Source organism: Pinus tabuliformis, chromosome 3_2, assembly GCF_031772625.1.
Source record: "Pinus tabuliformis cultivar Carrire ecotype Pingquan chromosome 3_2, CPIR1, whole genome shotgun sequence".
Lineage (NCBI taxonomy): Eukaryota > Viridiplantae > Streptophyta > Pinopsida > Pinales > Pinaceae > Pinus > Pinus tabuliformis.
This window is the reverse complement of record NC_142302.1, coordinates 323,708,142-323,719,002: the sequence shown is the minus strand read 5'-3', so window position 1 is coordinate 323,719,002 and position 10,861 is coordinate 323,708,142.

Sequence of the window (10,861 nt, the reverse complement as noted above, 5' to 3'; positions counted from 1 at the left end):
GAAGTCGATCTAGGAACAACCCTTTCAGTACTTTAAAGCTTGCATGCCTCAATGGCAAGTTTCTCACTTCCGGCGATAGGTTTACATCAATGGCCTTCGACCGAAAGATTTTGCGTGGTGTTCGATGCCAAGTCCCTTATTCACACCACGTGAATTGTACTGTAGTACCTTGAGGGTCATCATCATTATCGATGATTCCTCTTGCGCCTGTTAACATCTTACATCATTGGTTGGTAATCAAGCAATGTCTTTCCATGTTCGACTCCAGAACATCTCTCACATGGATCGACTTGTACTTTGAGTGAAGATCGAACGAGATTGAAGACCCCGTATCTAGTTTCATCCATCCGGGCTATGATATATATTCAAGAAAATAAAGACATCAAATGTACATCATTGTTGCACAGATAGTCATCCAATCCAAGGGATGATGGCTCTACCAGAATCATCAGTCTGCACACAGACGATTGTCTGTCTTATGTACATGAAAATGAATTTATAAAGTTGAGCATGGGAATGCCCGCCTCAGCTAGATCATGAAAATATTATGAAGATAATGTATTGTATTGTATCTTATTATAGGTCACCTTCCAGCTCGAAAAAACTTCAAATCCTCATGATAAAGCATTTCACCCGACATCAAAAAGATTAACGACCTCATGCTTTAGGGGGCAACTGTTATAGACATTTTTGGGCACTGCAAACCCAATCAAATATGTCCATAAATCAAGGGCTCCTAAGTCCCTAAAAGTGTTGTTCCAACCCCTAAAATAACAAGGTCAACTGATTACATCATCTCCCAGAAGTTCTCCACGAAAAACTACTCAGAAATGGTCAAAACTGGACCATACTGATTGCTCAGTGCTGAGGGTGCGATGCATCCCACCTAAATGCACACAGGAGGTGCGATGCATACTGAAAATCCCTTCTATAGGGTGCGATGGACGAGAATAGACAAGTGGCAGAGACAATTTGCGAGGTGGATGATCATGGAATCTTCCAGAAACTTCTCCTGTGACACTTGCCTCTCAGAATCGCCCAAGGATGAGTAAGAGATCAATGAGATCTCCAAGTGGAAACAAGAACTATCAGAGAGAAGAAACTAATCAAAAACCTAGAGCTGACTCACACCTCTGCAAATATCTATATATAGATCTCTCATCCCAGAGATCCGGAGGTTGGAGGCTGGAATTTTGTATCTTGTAAGGAAGTGTTGCTGGTTTCTTGGTGTAACATCATAGTGTTGGGTGATCTAAGCTTTTCATGAGGTGAAGAAGGGATTTCTTGCTGAGAGGATGATGCTGGGTCAGAACAATTGGTTGTAATCCTCTTTGCTATTCTTGATTATTAATAAAGCTATTCAAGTTTTCCTCCACATTCTTGTATGATTGATGATATATGCATTTGTGTGGTCAATATATATCTAGTCCTATATTCTTTATGATAGTAGATCTATGTTCTTGGATAGTGTTATACTGCTTTGATTCTACAGGTGCTCTTTGAAGTTGGGTAGACGAGGAAGCAAGTGGCGAAGATCTATCAGAAGGGAGAGGAATCAAGCAAGGAACCAAGCGCAAGACAGAGGCTGGTCTCCTTCTTTCCCCTCTTATCTACTTCTCATAAAGGAAAACGAAAGTAGTTTTAGTTTGTTTGTTGCTAAGGTAGCTACCAGCCTTAGTGGGACTAGCAGCTCTGCATAGACACTAGATTTCCCGATAACACTTGCTATCCAAATAGACCAACATAGGAACTTAGGGAGGGCTTCCCAAACTATGATTGGCAGAGAAGACGTTTTTCTATTCGAGGGATATCTTGTTTTCCAAACATTTCCACTCATAATCCAAGGTTGGATTCTATATAAAACACGGAAGAAAATGTTGCATGCCAAGTATCCAAAGAGAAGGGGTAAGTCCAAAAAATATGAGAAATGTTTTCCTCTAAGCTAGAGCACAAGACACATCATGATAGCCCTTGAATATTTCTTTTTTTTTATATTTTCAGCAATGAGAATTTTCTGGTGGATGAGGGTCCAACAAAACATTTTAATTTTTGGAAGACTACCCTTGCTCCATAATTTTGTCCATAATCTTCCTGGTGGTAGGTGTGGTAGCTTTTTAATCAAATGTGAATAACCCAATTTCATAGAGTATGTATGTTGTCATATTAGCTTCCATGTTTGATGATCCTGCATAGACAAAGAGATATGGGCTAGACCCTTTAAAGTGGCAATCAAACTATCCCATTGGGACCTAAGACGGATCAGAAGAATTAGATGAAAACACCCTTTCCAATGACCCTAACCATCCCATAGAGAGATATCTCTTAGCTTGATATAACCTTGTTGAATCTAGTTGGCCAATTCACAATATTGTTTGATTCCTCCTAGCCAACCATTAGGGGAAAAATTATCCTTTCATATGTTAACACAAGCCCCATTCCCAGTATGCCAACTAGGGTGATCAACAATGAGAGGGGCAGCCTTTGTACACAACTTCTAGATTTTGGATCCAAGGAAAGACCAATTGAATAGTTCATCCCTGAGAAATCAGGTTTTATTAACGTACTTTCTAATAAATGTCATTTTCCACCATTCCTTCAAGCCTTAGATGAGCCTCCAAACATTTTTTTCTCCTAGAGAAAGATTCATATACAAAGGTCCTTTCATGGCAAGACCACCATTAGCCTTTGGAAGGTAGACGATGTTCCACTACACGAGATGAAATTTTCTTCGCTACCTTTAATGCCTTGGCATATAAATTTTCAAATCAAAAGACTCAATTGATTAAGCGTTTATTTTGGAGCCATCAAGCCTGAGCACATGTAGAGGTGTAAAGTAGATAATACTAATTTTACAAATATGAATTTTCAAATTGTGGTAAGCCATTTTGCTCCCCGCAATTGGATTTTTAATTTAAATTTATTTATGGTATCAACTCAACTTTCAGAGTTACAAGCACTTATGGAGATATGAATTCTAAGATATTTGAATATTTGACATTCAAACCCCATAAGAAATTCTAGAACTCTAGAAATCTCGAAATGTTTTGCATCAAAGTTATTCCACTCGATAATCATGCTATTTTTTTTCTTAACTAGACCCCCTGAGATATTCAAGTATTGATCGAAGACATGTTTGAATCGCAAAGATTTTTTTTTTGAAGTTATTCCTAAAATAATCGTATCGTCAACAAATTGGTAATGATTAGCGTCCTTTATGTTCCTTATTATACTTAAACCTTTTAATCTTCCCTCATCCCTGGACTACTCCATATTCCTACTAAGGCTCTCAACCACGATAAGATATACATGAGGAGAGAGAGGGTAGCCTTGCCTCAGACCTCTAGAGGACAAAAAGAAATTGCAAAGTTGACCATTTATCAAAGGAGCGATCCATGAATTGCCAATACATGCTTGGACCCAGTTGTTGACTTTCGGCTGAGAGCCCAGGTCACTCCCCAGAATTGAATGAAATCTTTAGAACAGTAAAATAATAGAGAAACAATGATGCAAAAGAAAATAGTTGAATAGGCCCTTAACCATACCCCTACTAGCCATGACATACATTTCGTCAAACATATCACAAATATGTAATATACAAGTGTAAACAACAGATTTAATCATAGGGATCTCATACTTATTTGAGAATCACTAAGAATCCCCTCATATCATTTGTTGCATTATAATTCATTAGGCCATATATACATTTTCCATTCATTTACAAGTAAAAACATGAAGAGATCCATACGTAGCCATTGTCATAAAACACATACATAACCATCATAATAGCAGCAGAAATGCCAATGAAATCACAACCATATGATCCTCATATAAATCAATATAATACTCATAGAAATACCAGGAGAAATAACCTTTAATTAATGATGCAAAATCCAAACCTGATATGGGACTACCACATTCCACCCGACCATAAAATGGCTTAGATAAATATTTCTTTATCCATTCACCCTCATGCCATATTCCAAGCATGGATGTGGGACTCAAACCAAAAGAACCAACCAGGGCATCTCGAGGCTAAACCACCTCACCCTCATCAATAGAAACCAGGCTTTACCATAATCCATCCCAGATCACTAAGCCAACACAATAAATAAATTCATAATAGGCTTTACCATGATCTCCACCCGATCAGTAGGCCAAAAAATCATGGATGCCACTGGATTTCTCCACCTATGCCGTGTGTAATTTTCCTATCTCCTAGTCTCTTAGGGTTTACCGCAATCCAAACCCAGATCACTAGTCCCTAAACCGAGACTCACTCTCCAAGATTTACCACATATCCCAAACCTGGGATTATTAGGCCCAATAGAGAGAAAACCACCACTTGGCGTTACTGTATATCCTGTCATTCACTGACAAGGATTCCTAATCCTACCAAGCAAACACAATCTTGGCTTTACCGCAACCCACAGTCTAGCTCAGGGGTCACTAGGCCAATGTTTTTACTCTGATCTACAGTCCATTTCAGGGACCACTAGGCCATGTGCTCTATCATTCGGAGATCCATCTCACTCAGCTTCAAATCCATCCAATAATCGAGCTCAAGCAAAACATGAGAACACCATCACACCATGGCGATCTGGAAATGTAAAGGCTAGGCTGAAAACATTGTCACACATTGAAAAACCCATTCCATAATAGCAAAAGGACCACTTGCGATACCATGCATGCCAAATCTAGCAAGGAATATACACATGCAAATTGATAGCTACAAATAATATTGCTATATCTGCTTTATCCTGCCTTTCCCTGCTTGATCTTTGCTTCCTCTTTCTTTCTTTGCCTTTCTTGATCCAATGCCAAAATTCTCCAAGAAAAATCTAAGTGTCCAAGAGTGAGATGGAGAGAGATAATAATGAGAGGGCTCCAAAAATGAACTGAAAAAAGGTTACCAACTGACCCTCGAAATCCTTTTTATTAATGAGGCCTCTATTTTCTTCAGTTTTCATTATTTTCCTTCATTTTCCACCTCACATGCAAATTGTAACCTTTCACCTCCCTTTTCTTCTAATTTCCGTCATTTTCATAAATAAATGCCAATTATTTCCAATTTGCCTTTCCAAATCCTTAGCCATTTCCTTTGCCAATTTCCTTAGAAATAATAACTGATGACCACCCACACTAGGATGACTTGTCCAACATTCAACTTGGAATAAGTGTCCCATCAAGCGTGGTTATTATTTTTCCTCTATTAACTTTTATTACATGGAATTTTCACTAGGGCTATTATAGAACCCTACCCCATGGGGGACACCATCCTTGGTGTTCAACCACACCTATACATTAGCAAAACCGCTGAAAAACAAATATATTGCCCATGGAGCTTTATATCATAGCTCGATGCAGTTTTACAATGATCACCCTACAGAAAAGCATACCAACATGACAACATAATGACATGACACCCATACCGCTTATTGAAGCTTTATAACATAGTTCATGGTATTATTTACATCCATATAGATATGTACATATACCAAAACCTCATCAAACATTTACCAAAACATATATCAAAGATATATACCAAAACACCATACCAAAACTGCTTCGCTTCAATCGGAAAAAAAGGAAGGATACATCTGATCAGGCATCTCCTATGTAGCTTCATTGGGCCCAAATTTCTTCCACTACACTTTAACTTGCTCGATTTCTTGGTTCCATAGCATTAGCACCTTTTTCTGTAATATACATTGAGGCTCTGGATGTAATTCTCCATCTGGTTCCACCTGTAATACAGACCAGTCAATCACATGATCAACACATTTAACATACTTCTTAAGCAATGACACATGGAAAACATCATGGAATTCCATTGTCGAAGGCAGTGCAAGTTGATAGGCTACTAATGCAATCCTCTCAATGATACTAAAGGGTCCACAAAACCGTGGTGCCAACTTGGCACATGATCCATAGTAGCCCAAATGCAAACATTATTTTAACATAATATTTTCTTTATTTTCAAGCTTAAAAATGATAAGACCACCCATTCCCAAAAAACAAATATGTGAAATAAGGGACTTCAAAAAATTCACATGCCAACACGTGATGGATATCAATATTGAGCAGTAACAAACAACAAATAACCAGTGCCAACCCTAACCACGAAAGTCATGAAGTTCTCATTGAAGAATTAGACATACAATTCACTTACAGCTAAGCCAGATGTTTAGAGACAGATTGCGTGTTTGCCTTTTTAGAAATGCAATTTCATATATTGTTTTTTTTTATGATATAAATAATGGTATAATGACCGCCAATGTTTTTTTCTTACGAAATATCAGACCACTCTAATGTGAGTCAAACTACAATTTCTATTTTATAATCAAAAGACAACCTAATTAGCCTTAAAAGTTAATTAGGAATAAAAGCACAATTTTCTATTTACTGAGAGAATAAAAGTACAGTTTTTTTATAGAGCCAATAGAAGAAAAGTTTTCTGCTATAGAGGTAATAAAAGTATAGTTTTTTGTTTCTGGAGTGTGTAATTATATTTTTTTAAGGAAAAAAAACACAACATGATCTTAGCAAAATCTAGTTGGTAAAACTTATAACGAAGTTCATATTAGAAAGAAAGCAAGTTCATAAGGCTAAGAATGCTCATATAATACAGCTAAAGTTAAGAACCCTAATCCAGTACAATATGGTAGAATTTCATACAAATATTAAGAAAAGAGGAGAATTAGAGTATTGAAAAGAAATTATAGTTATGGGTGAAAATGATAAAGTTGAAAAGGCTTTCCATAGAACCTATTGTTGATAGAAGCATGCTTGCAAAGGATTTGGTAAAGGGTTATTTCAATGACGATGATTTCAAGAGCAAGAGATGAATGTATTTTTTCATTTGTTGTTATTTATCTGAGCATCCACAATGTATGTTGGGCATGGAATCCCCCCACAGCATGTTTTGGGGCTCAAAGCCCAAGTTTTGGTCAAATAATGTTGTAAGACTTCGCAAATTGTGGGCGCGAAGTGCGAAATGTATGTTGAGTCATAGGGTTGTCCACCCTAAGTTTTGTAATGTAGTGTCGGCATACCCATGGTCCACGGACCATGGGATTGTATAAATAGAGCGAGGCTCTAAGTTGTAAAAAGGAGATAGTTAGAGAAATGAATGAAGACTAGAAGATAGCGAGAATAGAGTGAAAGTCTACGTGCTTTGGGTTGTAGGAATAGGAAGAGGCTCTGTAGCTGAGTGCATAGAGGCCTAGAAGAGTCTGCAGCTGAGTTCGCAAGGCGGAGTCGAGTCTGTAACTAAGGAAGAAGAATAATAAAGAGAAATTTGATTCCAAATCTTGTGTATATGTTCTTGTGCTATTTCTTGTTTAATTATATTGTTCTCTTTATCACGCGCACTTATATGAATGCTGAACACTGCTAAATATAACTAGGCACATACAGATAAGCTAAGTGATTGACTAATAACGGGTTAATAATAATGAATTTGGTAATAACGCGGATCGGGCCTCAAGCAGGGTTGTGTGAAGGCAACATCGCAGGCTGCAAGGTACTAATACATGCACATAGTAACGTGCGCAGGGTCAAACCGCGAACCAACGAAAATCATCAGACATCTCTAGGGTGCGAAAGCCTGGTTATAGCACCCTCCCATACTACTTCAGGTGAGACCTCAATCCGTGTTCCACATATTGTTGCCGAAAGGGCCAGTAGTACCGGGATTTGTTTGGCTAAATCGCCTCTAAACCTGGGTCAGGCCCTTAATAGCCAACAATTGGTTCCATTACCAGGACCGAGATCTGCATAAGGGATGTCTGATGTCGTGTCACTGGAATCCAACAAAGAAAGAAATTGAAGGGTGGTTGGAAAAGAAGATTCACGAGTTCGCGGTGCAGGAAAATAGGAATCCATGAGTATCTAAGGAACAATGGCTAGAGCACTACTTATATATGGAAATCCATGAAATTTTCTTTGTGTCCTTTCCTTCTGAGCTGTATGAGTGGATAGTGAAGCTAGCAGACAGTCAGGGAAGGTGCAGGCTCGATAAAACAATCATGTGGACTCTAGAATTAGTGTACAGATTAGAAGCATCAGAAGATAAGATCGTGCAGGCTGTGGATCATTGGCTCGATCAAATTATAGGAGGATTTATCACTGAGTTCGCGGTAGATACGACCATCAGCTACAGTGAGGCAGAATGACACTTCCTCAAAGGACCGCGAGGTAAATATATTAAATCTTTGAATACTTGTATTAAGATGTTATTGTATTATGTGAATAAATTAATGTTTGGGACTACACGAAGTGGGAAGACCTACAAAAACGGAAGTAGTGAAGAGTTAGAAACTGGTCCCTTAATTTCAACCTCGCAGGAAAGCGAGGAAGAGCTCGCGAAAGTTTCTCCGAGAAGCGCGGTCAGTCTGATAAGGTAGCGAATTCCGCGCTTACCACCTCCACCTACACCACCACCCATCTCACCAGCTTCACCTCCATCTCGTCCCACCCCACCTCCGCCACCACCACAATTCAGTATGACGAGTGCGACCAAACTACCGGTATTCAGACGAGTAGGGAATGAAGATCTAGACCAATTCTGGTTCGTGGTAAGATCAGTATGGGAAGTACAAGAAGTCGTGGATGACAATATAAAAGAGGATATGTTGGTAAGCATGTTGTAGGATCGCGCATTAACATGTTACATTAAGAATTCTAATGACCATCCAAACACAGGAATCACAGAAATCCAGGCCGCACTGAAAAGAGAATTTAGTAGGCCAAAGTTGGAGACACAATCAATTATAGGGTTTAAGGAAATCTCAATGCTCTTGGGCGAGACCCCCTGGGATTTGGACCAAAGACTGAATAGTATGATTCGTGAAACAACACTGCGCATGGTTTGTAGCGTCATTAACACCGCATTTAGGGATGACGCTGTCACAACAAAAGCTTTCCACCCAAGCCGAAGCCTTGGAGATGGCGATGAGATTGCATGATACCCCTATACAAGATCCTGGTCTAGGAGTCCAACAAATCCACATGCAGCTGCAAAATTTGTTTCTGGAAATGCAGAGTTTGAAACAGGACAGGACACATTGGCCAGAAGCGTGCAAGGAGGTATGGTGCATAAAATGCAAAGGCCAGGAGCATGACAAGGACCACTATCAAGTATTTGCGAATTACTTTCCTGGAGGAGGGTCGATGTCGTTAAGACCTGAGGCACAAGAAGGACCGAGCGCGACACCTGCATTGATTTGTCAGATAGGAGGAAAACACACTACGGATAATTGTCATCTATTGCAGAAGTATACGCAGGCGTCCCAACAATTGTTTTTTAATTTCTGCAGGTCAGTAGGCCATGATGAAAGCACCTGCAAAAGCTACGAACTAATGATGGATCAGACTCCTGCCTACAGGGTACAGACTGAAACGTGAGCCCTCAACCCAAATGTGGGAATGGCGTGCGCAGGATTTTAGGGGTGCAGATGAGGTCGAGGTGGACTGGGACAAGGAAGGGGTTGCGAACAACTAATTTTCTACAATTGCGGAGGGCCCAGACACTATGCCCGCGATTGTATGAATCCGACAGGAACATCATGTTTGTAATGTACTTAGTTTGATCATGAGGCAGAAGACTACCCTACCTTGATAGCGAGGCTGCGCGAAGAAGGGGTACTCCAGCCTCCCCTGACTCAGAATTTGAAAATGATGAGGTCTGGGCCATGCGAAGAAGACCTGAATGTAAATAGTGCTCAGAAGAAGTATCACAACTGGAGATGATAAAGGTAAGAAACTAGAAGAAATTGCGTGGATTAGAAGCAAAGTATTGGGTTGAAAAAGAAAAGGAAAGAGAGCTTAAAAGTCTACTTGTGTTTTCCTGAATTCCATACAGTCTCTCCATTTTCTTCTCTGCACTCAAAAATCTATTTTTTCTTTCCTTTCCCGTATTCGCCTAAAAAAAGGGGATGCAACCATAGAAACCAAGCCTGTGAAAAAACGAATTTTCAAGTCTGTCTACTCTGTGAAAATGAAACACTATGTTATATATTCTCTGTTCTATCAAAGTATTGATTTCTTCCAAACGCCAAGAAGTAAATTCAGGTTGAAAATAGCTTGAACGGAGAAAAGTTTCAAATTGATGTTGTGAAAAAAGAAGAACACGAGAAATTCCCTCTCTCGTTTCAGAAAGACAAACATCAGCCACTCCTCTGTTTCCGGTTTTGAAAATTGTTGCCTTCTTCCTCACCTAAGCATTTTCAGAAGTCACTAAACACCATGCCAGGAGGTTTTATGAGAAAGGAGCCTTTGAACTCCAGCAAATTGCATGAGCATCCAGAAGTGGTGGCCCTCTTCACCAGGGCAAACTGGATGCCTTTCTTTGAGAGAATTCATGGATATGATGAGGAGGTTACAAGAGGAATTTTTAATGTCCTTAAGGCCACATTCAAAAACCCATGCTACAGTCAGTTTTAGGGGTTTGACCCTAGAGATTACACCAGATTTTATCAGCAGAATCACAGGTCTTCCACTTGGGCTCCCGTGGAGCAAAGAAGAAAAACCATTAGGACAGGGTGTTAAAAAGACATTTTTTCAGCCTGATGAACATCCCGTAAAGGATAAGAATGGGGTCAAAAGGACAAGATTACCTCATCCATGGAGTGAGGTCAACTACCAAATCATGAAATATATCTCTTGTGAAGGAAGATTCAATATAGTTTATGGTTATCACTTCAGGTTATTGCATGAATTGAGATATGGGATGGAACTACGTGCAACTAGAAAACTCAGTCTCCCATATTTCCTCCTCCAATCTCTAATAGAATGTGGCACCAAGTTGAATGTAGGGGTTCCAGACCAACTGGCCCACCATGGGCTCATCAAATTGTTGGTA